General features: G+C 43.7%; 2 long non-coding RNA genes across 2 annotated transcripts in view; both read right to left on the bottom strand.

The window, feature by feature from the left end:
• The window catches only part of LOC309546218, a 1,099,142-nt gene that overhangs the window by 1,004,017 nt on the left and 75,566 nt on the right, over positions 1-19,559 (bottom strand). The gene's annotated exons all lie outside the window — the stretch shown is intronic.
• LOC309547492 lies at positions 8,594-9,922 on the bottom strand. Its single transcript, XR_014224968.1, has 3 exons — positions 9,802-9,922; positions 9,552-9,704; positions 8,594-9,079 (listed from the first exon to the last, which is right to left on the bottom strand). It is a non-coding gene; the product is annotated as an uncharacterized lncRNA (long non-coding RNA).

Consider the following 19,559-nt stretch of genomic DNA (forward strand, 5'->3'; position numbering starts at 1 on the left):
TATCGCTTATTGTTAAGCGTAGAAAGCACCAATGATGTAAGTAAAAAGAATATGAAGGTAGGCATCTTAGAGGTGTATAAATGCTAGGTATTTCCTTGGTCTCAGAGAGGCAATAACGGACCTTGTGGATTCTGAATGAAACTTTGGAATTTGGAAATACTTGTTTAGGGATTTTGGAGTACAGGATATGACAAATCGGGTTTTGATATTGTGAACAGGTTTGAATAGAATTCTTTGAACTTGTCCTCCCGAAAGGCCACTTCCTGGTACATAAGCGTTGAGGCGCTCTTAGGCTGAATTCACACTATGGGCAGTGACTGGTGTTTTACTGCATTGTAAAACGCCAGAAAACATTTTCTGTGTATACCATCCACAGTGCAAAGCAGCCACGTGGTATTTTATTGCAGCACAAAGGATCACATGTCGCTGTACAGCAGCACAGTGTGCTACTGTACAATGACATGAGTAATTTTGTAAATTTCAGTGAGGAAAAAAAACCCGCTGTGTGATACAATGAATTGCACACCAAACAGAGTCACACTGCCAAAGCATGGTCCTGGAAGACAAAATCCTGTTGGTTATTCACTGCCCTAGTCCAATTAGCTGCAGTTTGGCAATTTGCAGCAACGGCTGGGCCTACGAGAGTAAAGAGCCTTTAAGAGTTTCTGAAACTTTTTATATGTTCATGAATGAGGAACATCTTTTTAGACTTCATAGGTCACGTATTATCCAAGAGGGCAAGGCGAGATGGAAGAGAAGTGTAACAATGCTGAGGCTTTTGCACACAGAAGAATTGAGAACTTCCACACAGACATGCAAATTTAGTTAAGCCATAGCATCTGGTGTATTATGGAAACCTGGGGGAGGGTAGAAATTTTTTTTTGTGGCCTCCTCCAACATGACCCTAGGTCCTTTTTACTTCTCAATATCTGGGCTCTCTAGGAAACACATTTCACTTTCCAACTGCGGTATAGTGTGAGTGGAGAATGAGCTTAGCATTTTTGAGCCCTAGACAATGATAGCTATATAAAAGCAGCTAGTTGTCCTAGAAATTGTGACATAGTAGCAGAAAAGTCTGCCTTAGTCCGATAGGCCCATGTTCCCTGCCTAAGAAAGAACTTGAATTGGATGCAGAGACTAGCGGTAAAATAGGAGTCCTGCTCTGATGCAAGAGAAGCGTTGCCCCTCTGAGTGGTTCAAGTGTTTTTCAGGCCTTTAGAAAAGCAAAGGTTTGCCTGAGCTTTTGCCGTAGTTTCTGCCACTGCCATCAGTAACAGCATTCCTGTGTGGTAGACACAGAAAAAGGTGTGCATCAACCTTCCTGTAGCAACGTTTCCATGGGGAAAGGGCAGGAGAAAGCACCCGAGTGCCTTTTAAAATGTTCTAGGCAGAATCTGTGGTAAACTGTGCCATATGATTAACACGTTATCATGCACCTGAGACTAAGCTTAGCGGTGGTTGAAATTTTCTTGTTAAATAGTTTTTATCAAGATTATTTCAAATAGTAACAAACAGGGTAAGGAAATCATTATAAACAGAGGAAAGCAAACTCATAAAACATTGATATTATGGCCAGTAGTACATAGGTGCAGTTATGCAATCTAACTTCATGCCCATGAAGATAAGCCATTACAGCATTAAGCAATCCAAATATACGAATAGCATTAATACTTATAAGATGGGGTCGCTGATGGCCGTTCTCTAATAGGGCCACCTCCAACCCCCCCGAACATCCCAAATGGGTACACAGGGTCCAGTTGGGGGGGGGCGGTAGACCCTCGGACAGCTAAACATCCGCGGACCCCATATATTAGACTGACATGTACATAGTTCTACAAGATGTTATTTGTGACACTAACGGAGAATATATGAAAGGTAAAGTAAAGGGAATACTCTTTGGTAGTAAATCAAAGCCGGCTAATTGGGCTTGAGACCAGGAGCGGCATTAGGATGCTTTAACCAGTGAATCCATCGTTTGCTAAAGATAGGCATTCTATGATCTTTAACAGCTAGTAACTTCTCAAAATGACATTGTGCGTTTACCCGTGAAGTAAGTTCCTGGTGACTCCAATGGTGAGTGAGCACCATTGGAGTCAAACAAGATGTGGAGTACTATAGTCTGGTACTTTGGAGGGATCAGATCTATTCCCAAGTTCAAAAGTGCTAAAGCCGGCAAGATAGAGAAGGTCGTGCCCAGAAAAAATCCAAACAAAACCTCCACTTCCTTCCAAAAGGGTTGAATAAAGGTGCAATCCCAAAGGATAGGATAGTGTTCCTACCTTATTGCCCCGTCTCCAACACAACGCACTGGAGGAGGGATAGATTTTTGACAGCCTATGAGGCGTTAAGTACCATCCATGGTATAGTTTCAGAAATTGTTCCCAATAATCAATACATATATATTTATAGTTGACCGTGATGGCCTTATGCCATTGTGAATCTGTAAAGGTCAATTGGAATTCAGATTCCCATTTAGTCCTGCTTGGGCCCAATGAAGGTGCTTGAGTGTTCATATACAAGTTGTAAAAAAAAGATATGCCCTGTGTGCCAGATATAGCATGGCCCCTAAGAAAGTCCCATGCTGTAGCAGGGATGGATAACCGGAAGGCGAGTTTGTTAGTTTTGTGAAAATGGCGAATTTGTGCGGTTTTAAAGCAGTCTGCAGGGAGAGAGCTATCCTTAAGGCTGAGCCAATAGTTGTGGCCATTTTTCCAATCTAACGTTGAGAAGGAAGAAATGATCCATTCGTAAGCCCCCAATGGAATATCTAAGTTACGCCTTTCAAGGGTCTGATGGCAAATGGACAGTAAGGATCGCCAGGCAGTTAGTGTGGCTGTAATAGGATGTTGGATGCGGTGGGTCAAGAAAGACAAGGATGAGGCAGCTAACAGTACACCTAGATCCTGGTGCACTAGTAGGGATCTCTCCATGAAAACCCAAAGTTTGTCCGGTGGTTCCTGTAGCCAATATTGCATTTGGTCAAGGAGTGAGGCGGTATGAAAGAAGGGGATGTTGGGGAGCCCCACGCCTCCGCGGGTTCTCCGGCACACCAGCGTTTTAAGGGCTATTCTCGGTCTTTTGTTAGACCATATAAAAGGTCCTAAGAAGGGCATTACATTTCGCAAAGAAACTAGATGGTAGTGATATTGGGAGGGTGCGGAAAAAATATAAGAGTTTGGGAAGAAGCTGCATCTTAAATGCAGCCATTTTACCTAGCCAGGATAACTGTGCTTTATTTATCTGCTTCATATGTTCTATGTTACGGAGTAGAGGTGGGAAATTAGCCTCATAGTTCAGAGGTGGATGGTGTCAGCTGGATGCCTAGGTAGGAAATGGTGCTATGTTCCCATTGAAAGGGGAATTGAGCTTTCAAATGGGCCAAGTTCTCTTGGGTTAAATAAAGTGTGAGTGCTTGGCATTTGGTTGTGTTAAGTTTGTAGTACGATACTTGGCCAAAGGTGTCTATTACTTGTTGAACTTGGGCGAGAGATGTTTGTGGATCGGAAAGCGACAGAATAACATCGTCTGCAAAAAGCCCTATTTTGTGCTCCTGGTTACCTATGGTTATCCCTCTAATAAGAGGGTCTGCTCTAATAGTTGCGGCTAACGGTTCGATGGCTAAAGTGAATATGATTGGGGACAACGGACAGCCCTGTCGGGTGCCGTTGGATAGGTCAAAATACCTTTGCAGAAGGGTTTTTGTAGAAGGTCATTATGGCAGAGTAAAGCCGGCCTAAAATGCCGAATTTATATAAGACTCTGTCCAGGTACTGCCAATGGACCCTATCAAAAGCCTTTTCTGCATCCAAACTAAGGAGCACGGAAGGCAGTTGACGGGTCCTAGCCTGGTGAATTAAATTAATCATCCTCCTAGTGCCGTCCGATGCTTGTCTGCCTTTAACAAAGCAGACCTGTTAAGGCCTTATAAGAGTCGGGTAACCTCCAAGAGCCTATTTGCGAGTACCTTTGGGCATAGCTTCACATCAGAATTTAGTAAAGATAAAGGGCCGGTAGTGTTGAGGGAGAGTGGGGTCTTTCCCCGCTTTCGGAAGAGTAAGAATAATAGCTTCCATCATTTCCTTGGGAAATTGCTCGTGGAGACTGCCTCATTAAAAAGATTAGACAAGCGAGGAGTGAGAATGTCACAGAACGCTTTATAATATTCTGACGAAAGGCCATCTGCACCACGCGCTTTATGAGATGAAAGATCTTTAATTACCTTGATGATTTCTTGAGGGTCTATAGAGGTCTATTTACTAATTCTAGGGTCGATGCATCCATTGCGGGTAACCTCAATTTGTCCGAAAATGTTAATTTCCTCTAGAGAGGGCTGATGTACACCAGAGTCCTCCCGCAAATTGTACAATGAGGAGTAGTAATCGCTAAAGTTCTGCGCTATGTCATGTGGGCTAATAGCCAAGGTACCTTTGGCGTGATGAGCCAGTTGGGAGATCCAGCCGTTGATATCCGTAACTAGGTCCAGTAAGTGAAAGGACAGAGTGTCCTTGAATGCCATTGGACACCCCTTTGTTTTTTTTTTTTTTTAGAAAAGTTTGCCTGAAAAATATGTGGAAAAGATCTGAGAGCATTTAGGTGGGTTCAATGCTGTGAAGTGCGTCTCTTGTACGCATAGAATATCTGCTCGTTTGTTGACAGCATCTTTCCAAAGAGATCTCCTTTTGTGTGGGCTATTTAGCCCCTTTGTATTAAGAGATACTAGTTTCAGTACCATGGCAACACAATAAAATAAGTATACAAAGGGAGTGCCACAAAGTCACGTCAGGTGATAAAGAAGTGCACGGTGCACCAACAAAAGGTTTGCTGATGAAATAAAAAGAATAAGACAACAAAAAAGGGGAAAATTTGATCATACAGGCAGCCGCCCTGGCAACAGAGGGCCTCACAGCAGCCCATTGTACAGGCGAATCCTATACACATCCCTGATCAATAGTCCAGCCGGACGGGATCTGTGAATTTAGTAGGGGAAAAGCAACTCAAGGGAGTACGGGCAGGTAGGGGCCCAGAGAGCTCTGTGTAATAATTCCAGGGCAGAGGAACCACAGCATGGTGTGGTAGGAGGGTTGGTCCGCGATGTCTTCATCATCCTCTGGGGGGGGGGTAGTCCCCATTTTCTCATTAAGAGGAGGCCATCATCCAGGTCAGAAATCCAAAAGGTCCTGTTGTTCCTTTCAATTTCAAGTTTAGTAGGGAACTTCCACCTGTACTTGATGCTATTGTTGCGCAGGATTTTTGCTAACATGATACCAATATTCAAAAAAAAAAAAAAAAAGGGGCATGTCTCGGGAAATTAAAGGCCTGTCAGTCTGACATCGATAGTATGTAAACTTCTGGAGGGGATGATAAGGGACTATATCGTAGAGTTTTCTAAAGACAACATCAGCAGTAACCAGCACGGGTTTACAAATGGGCGTTCTTGTCAAACCAATCTCTTATTCTACGAGGAGGTGAGCTGTGAGCTAGATAGGGGGAGACCAGTGGATGTGATGTACCTGGATTTTGCTAAGGCGTTTGATACAGTTCCCCACAAACGCTTAATTTATAAAATAAGGTCTGCAGGCATCGACCGCAAAGTCTGCTCTTGGATACGGAACTGGCTAAAAGGGCGTGTCCAAAGGGTGGTAATAAATAGCGCATACTCAGACTGGTCTGAGGTGGTAAGTGGGGTCCCCAAAGGCTCAGTCCTGGGACCAACCCTGTTCAATTTATTAATAAATAGCATTGAAGACGGGATCAGTAGTTCTAGATCAGTTTTTGCAGACGACACAAAATTGGGCAGGGCAATAACTGCACAGCATGAAGCAGATACCCAACAGAATGACCTAGACAAAATAACGGAGAGGGCAACGACATGGCAAATTAGGTTTAATGTGGAGAAGTGTAAGGTTTTGCACTTGGGGGACTAAAAGCATAAAAGCACAATACACTTTAGGGGGGGAACCTTTGGGGGAATCAAAAATGGAGAAGGATCTGGGAATCCTGGTAGAGGATAGACTAAGCAATAGCATGCTATGTTAAGCGGCAGCTGCAAAAGCCGGCAGAATATTAGCATGCATAAAGAAAGGGATGTATTCCAGAGAGAAAACTATAATCCTACCACTTTATAAAACTCTGGTCCGACCACATCTGGAGTATTCTGTCCAGTTCTGGTCGCCGGTCCTCAGGAGGGATGTGTTTGAGCTGGAGAAGGTCCAGAGAAGGGCAACTAAACTAATAATGGGGATTGGAGGACCTTAATTATGAAGAGCGTCTGCAATCGCTTGATTTATTCTCCCTGGAGGAGAAGAGACACCTGAGGGGACATGATAGCAATTTATAAATCTCAATGGTGATCTCAGCATAGAAAAAAAGCTATTCAGTCGGAAAGATTGCATGAGGACTAGAGTACATACAATGCGATTAGAGGAGAAGCGTTTTAACCTCAGGCAATGAGGGGGGTTCTTTACTGTTAGGGCTACAAGATTGTGGAATTCTCTACCACAAGAGGTGGTTTCTGCAGGAAGTATGGAGGCTTTCAAAAGACTTAGACGTACATCTCAAGAATCAGAACATTCAGGGGTATGTGAGATGATTACGGCCACACACCTACACAGGTTGAACTGGACGGACTATTGTCTTTATTCAACCTCACCTACTATGCAACTATGTAACTGAAAACTGCTGTTCACAAACGCTCTCCATCCAACCTCACTGAGCTCGAGCTGTTTTGCAAGGAGGAATGGGCAAAAATTTCAGTCTCTCGATGTGCAAAACTGATAGAGACATACCCCAAGCGACTTACAGCTGTAATCGCAGCAAAAGGTGGCGCTACAAAGTATTAACTTAAGGGGGCTGAATAATTTTGCACACCCAATTTTTCAGTTTTTTTTATTTGTTAAAAAAGTTTGAAATATCCAATAAATTTTGTTCCACTTCATGATTGTGTCCCACTTGTTGATTCGTCACAATTACAGTTTTATATATTTATGTTTGAAGCCTGAAATGTGGCAAAAGGTTGCAAAGTTCAATGGGGCAGAATACTTTCGCAAGACACACATATATATATATATACATACATACATACACATATACATACATACATACACATATATATACATACACACATATATATACATACATACACACACACACACACACACACACTATATTATATATATATATATATATATATATATATATATATATATATATACACACATACACACACACACACACACACACACACACGGTATATAAATATTTTAGGCAAAATCTTAAAGGAATTGTAAGAAAGTTTATTATATATTATTAATATATTTAATTTTATACCAGAAGATACCGTATAAGTCTCTTCTGACACAGATGCTCTACCTACCAGCACTTTTTATACTGTTCGTGTACAGTAACAGCACAATAACTTTCAAGCGTATGCGAGGGACTTATGTCGCCCAACCAATCAAGACAGCTGCAGTCTCCAAACTCAACAGAAATTTGGGTGAAGTTTGAAGTGCCAGTTGGGAGTGCAGATATTGCTGCTCACTTAGGAAAGTCTTTCAATGTGCAAACACGCTGTGCATTTTTGCACATTATGGTAAAAATCTCCTTGGGCCCACCATTTTTCATTTAGTTTGGTGGGTTTAATGCCACTCTAAATTGGGCTAAAACTGGACAAAGTGGGTGCTCAAAGCTCCTACCGTGGCTTAGTTTGCCCTTCACCTACACCTTACTGCTATCTATGCCATTGCTGCGAATCATTAAATCATCTAGGAAACAAGTTAGTCAGATAGGAGCCACATGTGAAAAGCACCAAGTAGGCAGCAGTCAGAACTGCCTCACATTTTAGATGTAATTGGAGAGTTTGGAAGGCTGCTGCAGACATATGCAGTCACCTCTAGGCCTTTTTAACCTAATGTAATTACACATCTATGAAATCAGCATCAACTAGCTACATTTTTCAGTTACACCTGGGCACAAAACAGAAGAAGCCAGAACAATTTATGAAAAAGATTTATTCCAAAGATAATTTTTTTAAAAATGTTCATCTGTCAAGCAAATTAATCATACTGTTAAAGAGCAATGGAAAATAATCTACAGTCAAACACACCCATGCCTTTGACAATCACTGAGTATTAAAAAAATAAAGCTATTTAGCATGTCCAACAAAACCCAGAGACTTAGGAGCAGGGCAGACATTTTGCTCTCCAACATGATTTAATGAGTAGTAAGATGAAAAAGATGAGCCATGGTCACAGTAAAGGAAAACAGAATGTTAAAAATACATGAAAAATTAACTCTTAATGGAGACAGAGGGCAAAAAGATGACTGTATTAACGCTGGGATCACATAAGAATAAAGTCACACTTAACAGGCTAAGGGAAAGAGCTGTGTGGAAACTACAGTAACCCAAAGCAACCAATCTGGCTGGCAGCTTTGGGCTAAAGAACAGTGCACATCACTACCCCTTACAAAGTATGCCCGTATGGCTATATGCACATGAGCGTTTTTTGTCACACCCTACCAGTTTTCATAAAAAGTGGTTACAGTGTTTTACAAATATGGAAACAGGTGCAGACATTTTTTCATGCTAGAGGAGAATTAAAAAAAAAAAAAAATTAAAAATGATAAAAAAGACACAGGCATACATGCATACATTAAAGGTGAATTCCCTCTGAAGTCTGAGGAACATATGAAAACTGGTGTTTCTGAAGTATGAAAAAAAGCTAGGCTAGGAAAAAAAACTCCCATGTGGACAAGCCCAGACACGGTAGAAGCTGATGTCAGATAAGGCAGCCTCTCACAAAGAGGATTTCGCTAATTTAGGGGTTATTAAAAAGTCCATAGGTGGCCGGGTTGAAGAACAAGAGGCTTAGAGGAGGTGTCCTATTTTAGCCAATTGTCAATTTCTGAGCGGGTCAGCTGCGATCCTTCACCAACAGGACAGTGTGTTGACCTCCACTGGACACAGACAACACATCTCTGTTCTCAAGCTGCTTTCCTGTCATCTCATAAGGACTGCATACATCATCCTCTTCACCTGTACCAAGCTGCTGGTTAGTTCCCATACCCCAGGAGAAAACACGGCCTGTAGAAAACCAAAATAAATAAAAATGTCAAAATGTGTCCTGTGTGCATGAAACTGGCAATTTCTCCCTTCACCCTGTCCAAGGCCTCCAGACGCAAGAGGCCTGAAACCTAAGTAAACCAATAAACAATTGGTGTGTTATGGAAGTTCTTTTCAGAGCTTAATAGCGGTTATATGCATATCAAAAAATAAGGTAGAAAATGTATAAAAAAAAAAGATGTAATATACAATGAAGAGATTCGTATGCAACGCTCTTGGTTATGATCTACATATTCAACCAGGTAAATATTAAACACAGTTGCTTAAAAGGGAAAAGTTTAAACCATAAAAATGGTTTGATTTAAAAGAAATAACTTTAAATAGGGGCTGACAAACTAGGGGCAGAACAAAAAAAAAAAAAAAAAAAAAAAAAAAAAAGACACCAGCTTCAGTTTCAAACCTCAAGGCAAAAGAAGGAAGAAGAAGAACTTACCATCGCGAGATACCGCATAACTGACAGAAGCTCCACATGCCACAGAAGCAATTTTAGGGAGACCAGGTATCAATGTGGGTTCACTTTTCTCTTCAGAGTTCTCGCCAAGGCCAAGTCGCCCATACTCTGCACGCCCCAAACTGTATGCATTTCCTACAAATTAAACAGGCGGCAATAAAGTACACAGTGTAGAAGGTACTCAATTTACAGCTTTAGAAAAACTTACAAAAAAAAAAAAAAAAACACTTGCCTTCAGAGTCAAGACACACAGTATGATGCTGTCCACCAGAAAATCCCACCCATGATTTAGTAGAATTTTTAAAAGAGGTCAAGTTTTTGGGTGCAAAGCATGTGCTTGTAGTTTTGGTGCCTGCAGCAAAAGAATACATTAAATATATTAAAAAAAAAAAAAAAGTACAATATATGTGCACAGGGCTACTGTACAAACTTTAAACCTGATGCCACCCAAAACTACCCCCCACCTGTTTATTGCAATCTGTGTTCTTAATGGATATTCCCCCTCAGGGCTGCTGATAGAAATCATGGGGCCCCGTACAGCCTACCTGATGGGGCCCCCTTCAGCCCCACCCTTAACCACACCTCTGGCCACTCCCTAGACCCCGCCTTGAAACAATAATTGCATGTAAAAATCGGACAGGCAGGTTGTACCTATGTCGTCCTATTACTTGGGTACAATCAGCCTGTCTTAGCCGATCCCTGCTAACCTGGGCAAGATTGTAATCATCTATGGCTGGCTTAACTGAAACTTACATCAATAGTGACACCAAAACAGTGATCAGCTAAATTACTGTATAGTGTACACTATATTAATGCCACTGGCTCGGTTAACATCAAGGGGCAATGAAGGGGTTAACTGTGTGCCAAGTGTCATGTGTGTAATGTGTGCTGCTTTTACTAACAGATCTGGCTGTTTTGAAATAGCCAGATTACTGATCTGTGTATGAAGCCCTGTGTTTGTAAACACAGGACATTGTACTGTAATTGGCTACAGCTGATCAGCATGTCTCAGTCCCGGTTCACATTTATGCGATGCAGGAAGGCTGCAAATTCGCAGCCTGTTCCCGCATCGCAAACGCACCCCTGGCAGTTCACACTGCCATATGCGATACGCAGGGGGTGTCAATGAAATGTTAATGACATCCCCAGTTTGATCGCATATCGCAGTGCAATCTGACAGTTAGCACAGGATCGTATCGCACAAGTGTGAACCACTGTGCGATCCGATCCTGATGCGGCTGGAAAACAGGGTCATGTGCGACTTTTGTGCGGGTGCAGTGCGAATTTCAGTCATACAAAGTGTATGGCTGAATTCGCACCGCACATCCGATTGCATGTAATGAAGGATCTGATCCCTGGACGGATGGAAAAATAGGGTTTCCATCCGTCTGGATTTCACGGACAGGATCAGGTATGGATGGCAGCGGGTGTCAGTGGAGGTATCTCCGCTGACCCATAGAGCTGCATGGAGGGTCCGATCAGATCCGCCTAAAAAACCGACAGGCGGATCTGATCGGATCGCCTGTGTAAAAGAGCCCTTATGATAACACACAGGCAGCAGGTTCTCTGTCACAGTGTGTTACATAGCATGGCTGTTGGTTGCTGACCTTAACTCATGACCAATCGGCACCCAACAGCCATGCTATGTGACACACTGTGACAGAGAACCTGCTGACTTCTGTCTGTGTGTTATAGAGGGTGACAAAGTAATGTACAGTGCAGTAAATCAATAGTTGCCAATATTCCAAAAAAGTTTTTAGGGACACCTTTTTTCTGTGTTTCCATAAAGTTGCTGTAGGCAAAGCATGTACTTTAATTGGAGGCGGCACATTCATTTATTATGGACGTGGTCCTACAAGAAGGTTAATCATGTATTTCTATCAGGGATCTGACAGCAATGAAATAGTTAATCATGTCCAGCCACCAGGCCAGCAAGGATCTTCTAGCAATAATAAGGTTAATTATGGCTCTAACCACCAATAAGATCCCTGGTGGCTAGAGACATGATTAACTATTTCTTTGCTGTCAGATACCTGATAGAAGCACTTGATTAACCATTTTTTTGATAGCCGATCCCTTGTGGAAGTGCATGAATATATATATATATATATATATATATATATATATATATATATATAGCTATTAAAGGGGTAAATGTACATTTTCACCAGGGATCTGATAGCAATAAAATGGTTATTAATCATGACTTCCAAAATACAGATCTTCTACAAACAAAGGGTTAATCACACACTTCCAATCCATCTGCCAGCAATAAAAGGGTGAATGTCCAGTCACCAGGGATCATCTTCTAGGAATGAATGGACACAGCACCCTCTCGCCCCCAACAAAATACTGCCTGAAATGTGCCCCCCTTCTCTCATGACAACTCTGTGGCCAAACACCTCATCTCTATTACTGTAGTAGTTACCCTCACACCATCTTCTTCCACATTCTCTTATGCTGGCAGGAGTACAGTACGTGATGAGGGCAGACCTGGAGTGTTTTAGCTGCCCACTCGTGCATAGGCAATACTTCTATTCAGATCTTGAAGCCTATACCTGATTAGTAAAAACGTTCCCCTTCTGTACAGCGGCTACTAATGGAGAGGAGAGGTACTGCAAGTCTATATCAATAGACTGTCAGGCTGAGCTGCCGTGTGCTCGGCTGGAATTGGCTCACACATAAACGAGTTCTGTATTTCCAGGATAACGGCCAGGAAAAAGATGGGACATTGAGAGCTTTCCCTCTCCTCCTGGACTCGGTCAGCTGCCTGCCTCTCCATCTCTCTCACGCTGAGAATCTGATTACTAACTACTGAATGGGGAGCTCAGAGCTGAATGAAAGAAGATCACTCCGCCAGGGTATGACAATGGGCAAGCTGCAGCAGGAGACGGCTGGGACTTTAAACAGCTGGGACATGTAGAGCAGGCATGGAATGCACTGCGCATGCGCCCGAAAATGAAAAAAAAGTCCCTCCACTCTCACCATTACAGATCACCATAGAGGGGCCCAGAAAATAGCAGTAATAATCCCCCCCTAAGCTAGAGGTAGCGGCTAAGTGGGGTGTAATTTAGAAAGCCTGTTTTTAAAAAATTCTGCACTGACTGAGGCTGCCCGGGCCCCCCTGCAGAGCTCAGTAGCCGGGCCCGGTACAACAGGGCTGGTTGTACTGGCTTATCAGCGGCCCTGGCTGTGTTCTGGTTTGCTGGTTCCTGTATCTAGCTGGTGCACAAACAACAGATTTAAATCCAAACTATTTATCACAGACTTGCGAATTATAGTGAAATGAGGAGGACAACGAGGAGGACATGTTGTGTAACTTGACTTCCCCCTTCTCCCCACTCAGATGGAAGCATTAGACTTCATTAACAACATCACAATCAGCAAGAAGCTAGCGAGCCCAGTGAAACAGAACTAGAGACTGGTTGCAGCCAAAGAACAGCCTGAAGGACCAAAGCTCAAAACTTGCACCAAATAAAGGTAAATTCCCTGCCTGATAGGGGAGCCTTCAAAAACAACAAAGAAGGAGGACACAGGAAATCAGCCTGGAGCCCAAGACCACACAAACCAGTAAGGATTACTTAATAGAGAAGGAAGCACCAGACCATAGACCAAGTGAGAAGCTGTACAATCTGAACCTGCCAATGGGTGTAACAATAACTAATTGTACTTTGGGAAGGAAAGCAACCAACATGGTTAACAAGGATAGGGAACAACCATGGTAGATGTTTACTAGGTATCAGACTTGAGAAAAAGTCCCTGTGCAACAAGACCAGCCAGTCTAGAAAGAAAGGATCTAAGCCTTTACTTGCCTGACCCCATAAGGGCAGAGAAACTAGAACTCCCACAACTGTCACACAAACGCCTCGCCAAGGCAAGAAACCGGGGAGCAGGAAACTCAGAATTTGATTGCAAAGACAGCATGCCCTAAGGTGTAGAAAGCTTCCCAACAAGGGTAGGCAAGAAAGGAAGATTAGAACCAACCCATAAATAGGAGAGATGAGTTACCACACCAATGGAGCTGAAGATAAGCTAGGTACACTTACTGGTTGCACAAAAGATATCTCCTGGGGCGAGCACCAAGAGGACCCCTGTAAAAAATATATCTTACCTAACCTTAAATGCAAGAGTCAAAGGGCTAAGAATGCTCCAGACTCCCAAAATTCAACAAAGGTCAAGAATCAGGCACAAAGGACAGGAGTCTTATCGGGGCAGCAAAGAATTTTCTAGAAAAGAAATCGGTGCCAGAAAGACCTCCATTACAAAATTGCAGATCAGCCAATAGAGAAGGGCTGAAACCCAGCTGGACAGGTCTCATGGAGTACTCAAGGCATTTCCTGATTCTGATGGAGGATACCTGCAGCAGGAGGGGAGTCTGTTCCAACTGCAGACAGCCCAGGGAGAGACAAGGCCCTCCGCTGTTATTCTACACCTGCAGCGTAGGGTTTGCGATGTGCCTCACTGCAAGAACCTCACCATCATGTCCAGAAGCTACCAACTGGTAAGAACTGACTTCCAGGGGATGGCCCTTATTATAGAATCCTAAGCAGTCCTAACATCCACCTGGTAAAACTTGGTAAAAGTGTGAACTGAGGACCAGGTAACGGCCTTGTAGACCTGAGAAATAGAAGCTTGGTGGTGAAAGGCCCAGAATGCAACCACACCCCAGGTAGAATGTGCCTTTACTGGAAAGGGAGGAAGTCTTCCTTTTAATCCATAAGCTTGAAAAATAGGGTGCAGAATTCAACAGGATAAGGTTGACTTTGAAGCGGCATGATCTTTTTTCAGGACCCTCAGGAAGCACAAAGTGGTAATCTGAATGCCTAATCCAGTGATGGCGAACCTTGGCACCCCTGATGTTTTGGAACTATATTTCCCATGATGTTCAGCCACACTGCAGAATGCACAAGCATCATGGGAAATGTAATTCATAAACATCTGGGGTGCCAAGGTTCGCCATCACTGGCCTAATCGCTGCAGTCGACTTTAAGCAAGTTCAGATAATACAGACCACATCCAAAGTATGGAGAGCTTTGTCCCCCAGTGACTGAAGTCCGGAACAAAACAAAGGCAGGACTATGTCTTGATTAGGATGAAAGGCCGAGACAACTTTAGCAAGAAAGACAGCACTACCTTGTCATCATGGTAAAGTACTAGAACTGGCTCTTTACATGAAAGAGTCACCAACTCCTTGACCCTACTTGAGAAGAAGTAGTATGGGCTACCAGAAAAACATGATTTTTTTTTTCAAAAAGGACCAAGGGAAGGTCTAAGATAGGTGAAAATTGAAATTTCTGTAAAACAGAGAGCACCAGATTAAGATCCCACTGTGTCAAGGGCAGCCGGGACAATCTGTGTGACACCCTGCAAAAAGGAAGGAACCAAACCAAAGAATGAGAAGCAAATGGCCTCTGGAAATATAACCCCAATGCAGATATCTGACCCTTGATTAAGGCCAGATGCATCTCAACCCCTGTCTTAAGAAAGGCCAGGTCTTCCGTGAAGTTGCCTTTCTAGCTTTTTAAAGTGTAGGAATGACTGAATCCAAAACTCCTCTGTCCCTTAAGACTCTGGCTTTAATAGACATGGCGTTAAATAGCAAGCATAAAAAAGGTTGGAAGATCAGATTTTGTGACAGGAGGTCAGAATGATCCAGAAGGGTCCAGGTACTGTCCCCTGACATGTTCATGAGTTCCTAAAATAATGTTCTCCTGGGTCAATCCAGAGTAATCAAATCACTGAGATTCCTTCCCCCCAGATTCTGCAAAGTAGCTGAAGTGGAGGGAAGGCATATATCATGGAGAACTGGTCCCATAGAGTCAGCAGAGCATCCACCACAAATGCATGAGCATCCCTGGTCCTGGAAACAAACCTGTTCAGTTTTGTATTGAACCTGGACACCAGAAGATCCACATCTGGAGTGCCCTATTGCTGACAAATCTCCTCAAACACTTCCAGATGAAGAGCCAAATCCCCCAGCGACTACTGTTGTCAAGGAGGAAGTCCACCTGCCAATTTTTTAGCCCTGGAATGTGAACCACACAATAGGAAGAAACGTGAAGCTACACCTAGGCAGAAATGAGATCCACTTCCTCCTGGGCTGCTCAACTTCTTGATGATTTATGTAAGCCACTACCGTGGTGTGTCATTCTGGACTCTGACAAGAAGGCTCTGTAGCAAGAGAGCAAAACAGATTGTCCTCAGTTCCAGACAAAGTTCCCTGCACTGCCAGGTGACCTATTGGGACACATAGGTATACATCCTTTATCTCCACTGATGCAAGGAAATACAGGAATTTGTTGAGGTAGTTTAGGGTCCAAAATCGGATTAACATTGCGGTTTGGTTTTGGATTTGTGAAGAGATTTGAATAAAAGCCACTGAACTATTGGTCCCCTAGGATAATAACTCCCTCAGCAAAAAGATGATCCACGGCCTGCGAAAGAGCCAAACATTTTTGTGGATTCAAAGAAATTTTTGAAAGCATAAAGGGGAAAGCTCTGTAGCCACAGGTCACGACACCTTACCCACTTGTCTGCTATCTCTGCCTGCCAAATTTCAGCAAAAGCCTTCAAACAAGCCCCACACACACAAGTGGGTGTGCCCCTTTTTTGGGACGAGGACTTAGCATCTGATTTTGCTGGCTTGGGGCCCAATGCTTTTAATGGACCTGGGTCTGGGGTTTGTACTTTTTAGACAAGGCCTGAGGACAACTAAAGGAATTTTTAGTGGAAGAAGAGAATGGACCAGATGATGTTTGAAGTGTGCGCTTGCCCTTCTTAAAGCGGAGTTCCAGCCATTTACTCACCTGTCCAACGGTCCAGCGATGCGGCCGCCGGAAGCCTCGATCCTCTCCCTCGGCGCCGGCATCACTGCTGTGGGCACCCGGCTGTTACAGTTTGCGGCTTCACAGCCGGGTACCCACTGCGCATGCGCGAGTCGCGCTGCGCGCCGTGATTGGCCGGCAATCTTCTGGGACCTCTGACGTGTCCCAGAAGATTGCAGGGAGGGAGGGGGAGAGGAGAACTTCCGCTCAGGGCGCCGCGGCGCTCCGAGCGGAAGTGGGAGCGGGTACCTGTCAAAACTAGGTACCCGCTCCCCCCCCCCAAAAAATGACATGCCAAATGTGGCATGTCGGGGGGTCAGGACTCCCTAAAGCGGAAGTTCCACTTTTGGGTGGAACTCCGCTTTAAAAGGAAAAAGGGTACTCTTACCATCTGAAATCATGTGGATATACTTATCCAGGTCAGGGCCAAACAAATTTTCCCAGTGAAATGGAAAACTTACCAGCAACTTTTTGCAGGGAGGTTTGGCTGCCCAACACTTTAGCCAAAGAATCCTGCGCATGTGCACAGAGTAGACAAGAAATCTGCTAAATGGTATCCTTCAAGGCATCCACAGCAAAACAGAGGTCACAAGGAAATTCTGCCAGATGTGCGCCCATATCAGCATCTCCATTAGAGGACTCCAACTCTCTGGAGAGACATTTTGCCCCAACCTTAAGGCTCTGGTAGATTCCGATAACCGCAATCACTGGCTGTAGAGCCGCCCTCGCCAATGCAAAGGATGATTTTGACAATCACTCTAATCATTTGTCAGAAGTCTCCTTGACAACTGAAATGTTGTCCAACCAGGCAAGTCAGGTTCTTGTTGAGATAAGAAACTGCTTATGGGCTCTTTCACACGGGCGTTCGTTTGCGGATGAAAAACGGACATAATGTATCTCTATGTAAATACGGATGTCATCGGATGATCATCCTCTGACATCCGTTTTTTGTCAGTTCAGTTCAGTTCAGTTTTTTTGAACGGAGGAGAACCCTATTTTTTCTTCCTTTCAAAAAACGGAACTGAAGCAAAAACGGATGTCAGTGGTGTCATCCGCAGACATCCGTATTTACATAGACATGCATTATGTCAGTTTTTCATCCGCAAACGGATGGGATGAAAAACGGACATACGGACCGGATGACACAAGTGTCATCCGTGTCCGTTACAAAAAAAAAAAAGGACCTGATCGGGCAAAAAAAAAAAAGGAACGCCCGTGTGAAAGAGCCCTAACTCTTAACCACCATACATATACTACGGCACTCTGCCGCTGCTGGGCAAATCGATGGCCACTCGCGATCTCCCGCAGCAGAGGGAGAAAGACAGACGGCTGATGTAAACACAGCCGTCTGTCATTCTCCTTTAGAGTATCACAGAGGCTATGCGATCCTGCTATATAGGATTGCATGTCTCTGTGATGATCTCACAAGCCACGCCCCCTGACAGCTTAATCACCAGTAAAGTTAACCCCTTCCCTGCCAGTGTAATTTTTACAGTAACAGTGCATATTTATAGCACTGATTACTGTAGTAATGTCACTGGTACCCCCAAAAGTGTCAAAAATGTTAGTAAGGGGTCCGATCTGTTCCGCCGCAATGTCGAGGTCCCACCCAAAAAAACCCTGATCGCCGCCATTACTAGTTAAAAAAAAAAAAAACAATAAAAATGACAAATCTTTCCCGTAGTTAGTAAACGTAATAACTTTTGCGCAAACCAATCAAAATACGCTTATTGCAATTTTTTTTAACAAAAATATGTAGCGGAAAACAAATTGGCCAAAAATGTTAAAAAATTTTGATTTTTATATTTTTGTTTTTTGAGAATTTCATACAAAAAAATGTGAAAAAAATGGATTTTTGTAAAATCTTACCGTAAAATCCTTTTCTCTTAGCTCATTGACAGACGTAGTCCTCTGTGATACAGCACCTTCGGGTTATGTTGCCTCCACAGGAGCAGGACTAGACAGGAAATTAAAATGCTCTGGCCACACCCTAGGGGCAGTCCCAGAGGGTATATCCTCTCTCTCTCTGCCTCAGCAAATCAGTTATGTCAAAAAGCAGTCTTTAGAGATTTTAACCCAACCCAACTCAAAAACAGAGGGGCGGGGACTACGTCTGTCAATGAGCTAAGAGAAAAGGATTTTACGGTAAGATTTTACAAAAATCCATTTTTCTCTATCGCTCATTGACAGACGTAGTCCTCGGTGATACAGCACCTTTGGGACGTCCCAGAGCAGTATCACAAATGAGGGGTGGGAAAATGGAAATCAAATCCCAATCTAGAAGGCCCAACCGGTGCCAACTAGAAGTTTACAATGCTCATCCTTAATGATGAGACTCAACAAAAAAGAAAAAAATTTTTTTTTTTTTTTTCAAACAGAAAAAAACCCTCGAGGTAGACCACCGGTCTCCTCAAATTGCGGCCTGCAAAACCTTGCGGCCAAATGAGGCATCCGCCGATGCCGTCACATCAATTTTATAGAATTTTGTAAAGGTATGTACCGACGACCAGGTGGCCGCCTTACATACCTGGACCACTGACGCCTGATGGCGAAAGGCCCAGGAAGTACTGAGCGCTCGAGTGGAGTGCGCCCTAACAGGGAACGGAGGACTCTGACCCTTAATAGAATAAGCCTGTACCACCGTCAGTCTAATCCATTTGGCAATGGTCGCGGCAGATGCAGGCAAACCCTTTCTGGGGCCATCCGTGATCACAAAAAGTGAATCCGTCTTACGGAATGATTCCGTAGCTTTCAGGTATACCCTGATTGCCCGAACCACATCTAAGGAATGCAACGCATGTTCCCGATGATGCTTGGGCTGAGGACACAAGGAAGGTAGTACAATATCTTCATTCAGATGAAAATCTGAAACCACCTTAGGAAGAAAGGATGGCTTAGGATGAAGTACTACCTTATCCCTATGAATCCCTAGGTATGGGGACTGGCATGATAATGCAGCCAGTTCTGACACCCTGCGAGCAGAAGTGATAGCCACCAAGAAGGCCACCTTCTGGGATAAAGTAAGCAAGGGAATCTCCCTGATGTTTTCAAAGGGAGGTTTCTGTAGAACCGACAAAACTAAATTAAGATCCCAGGGCGGTAAGGGCGCGCGGACTGGTGGAGCCAGGTGCCGCACCCCCTGGATGAAATTCCGCACCAAGGACTT

Source organism: Pelophylax lessonae (genome assembly GCF_965119305.1).
Source record: "Pelophylax lessonae genome assembly, chromosome: 2".
NCBI lineage: Eukaryota > Metazoa > Chordata > Amphibia > Anura > Ranidae > Pelophylax > Pelophylax lessonae.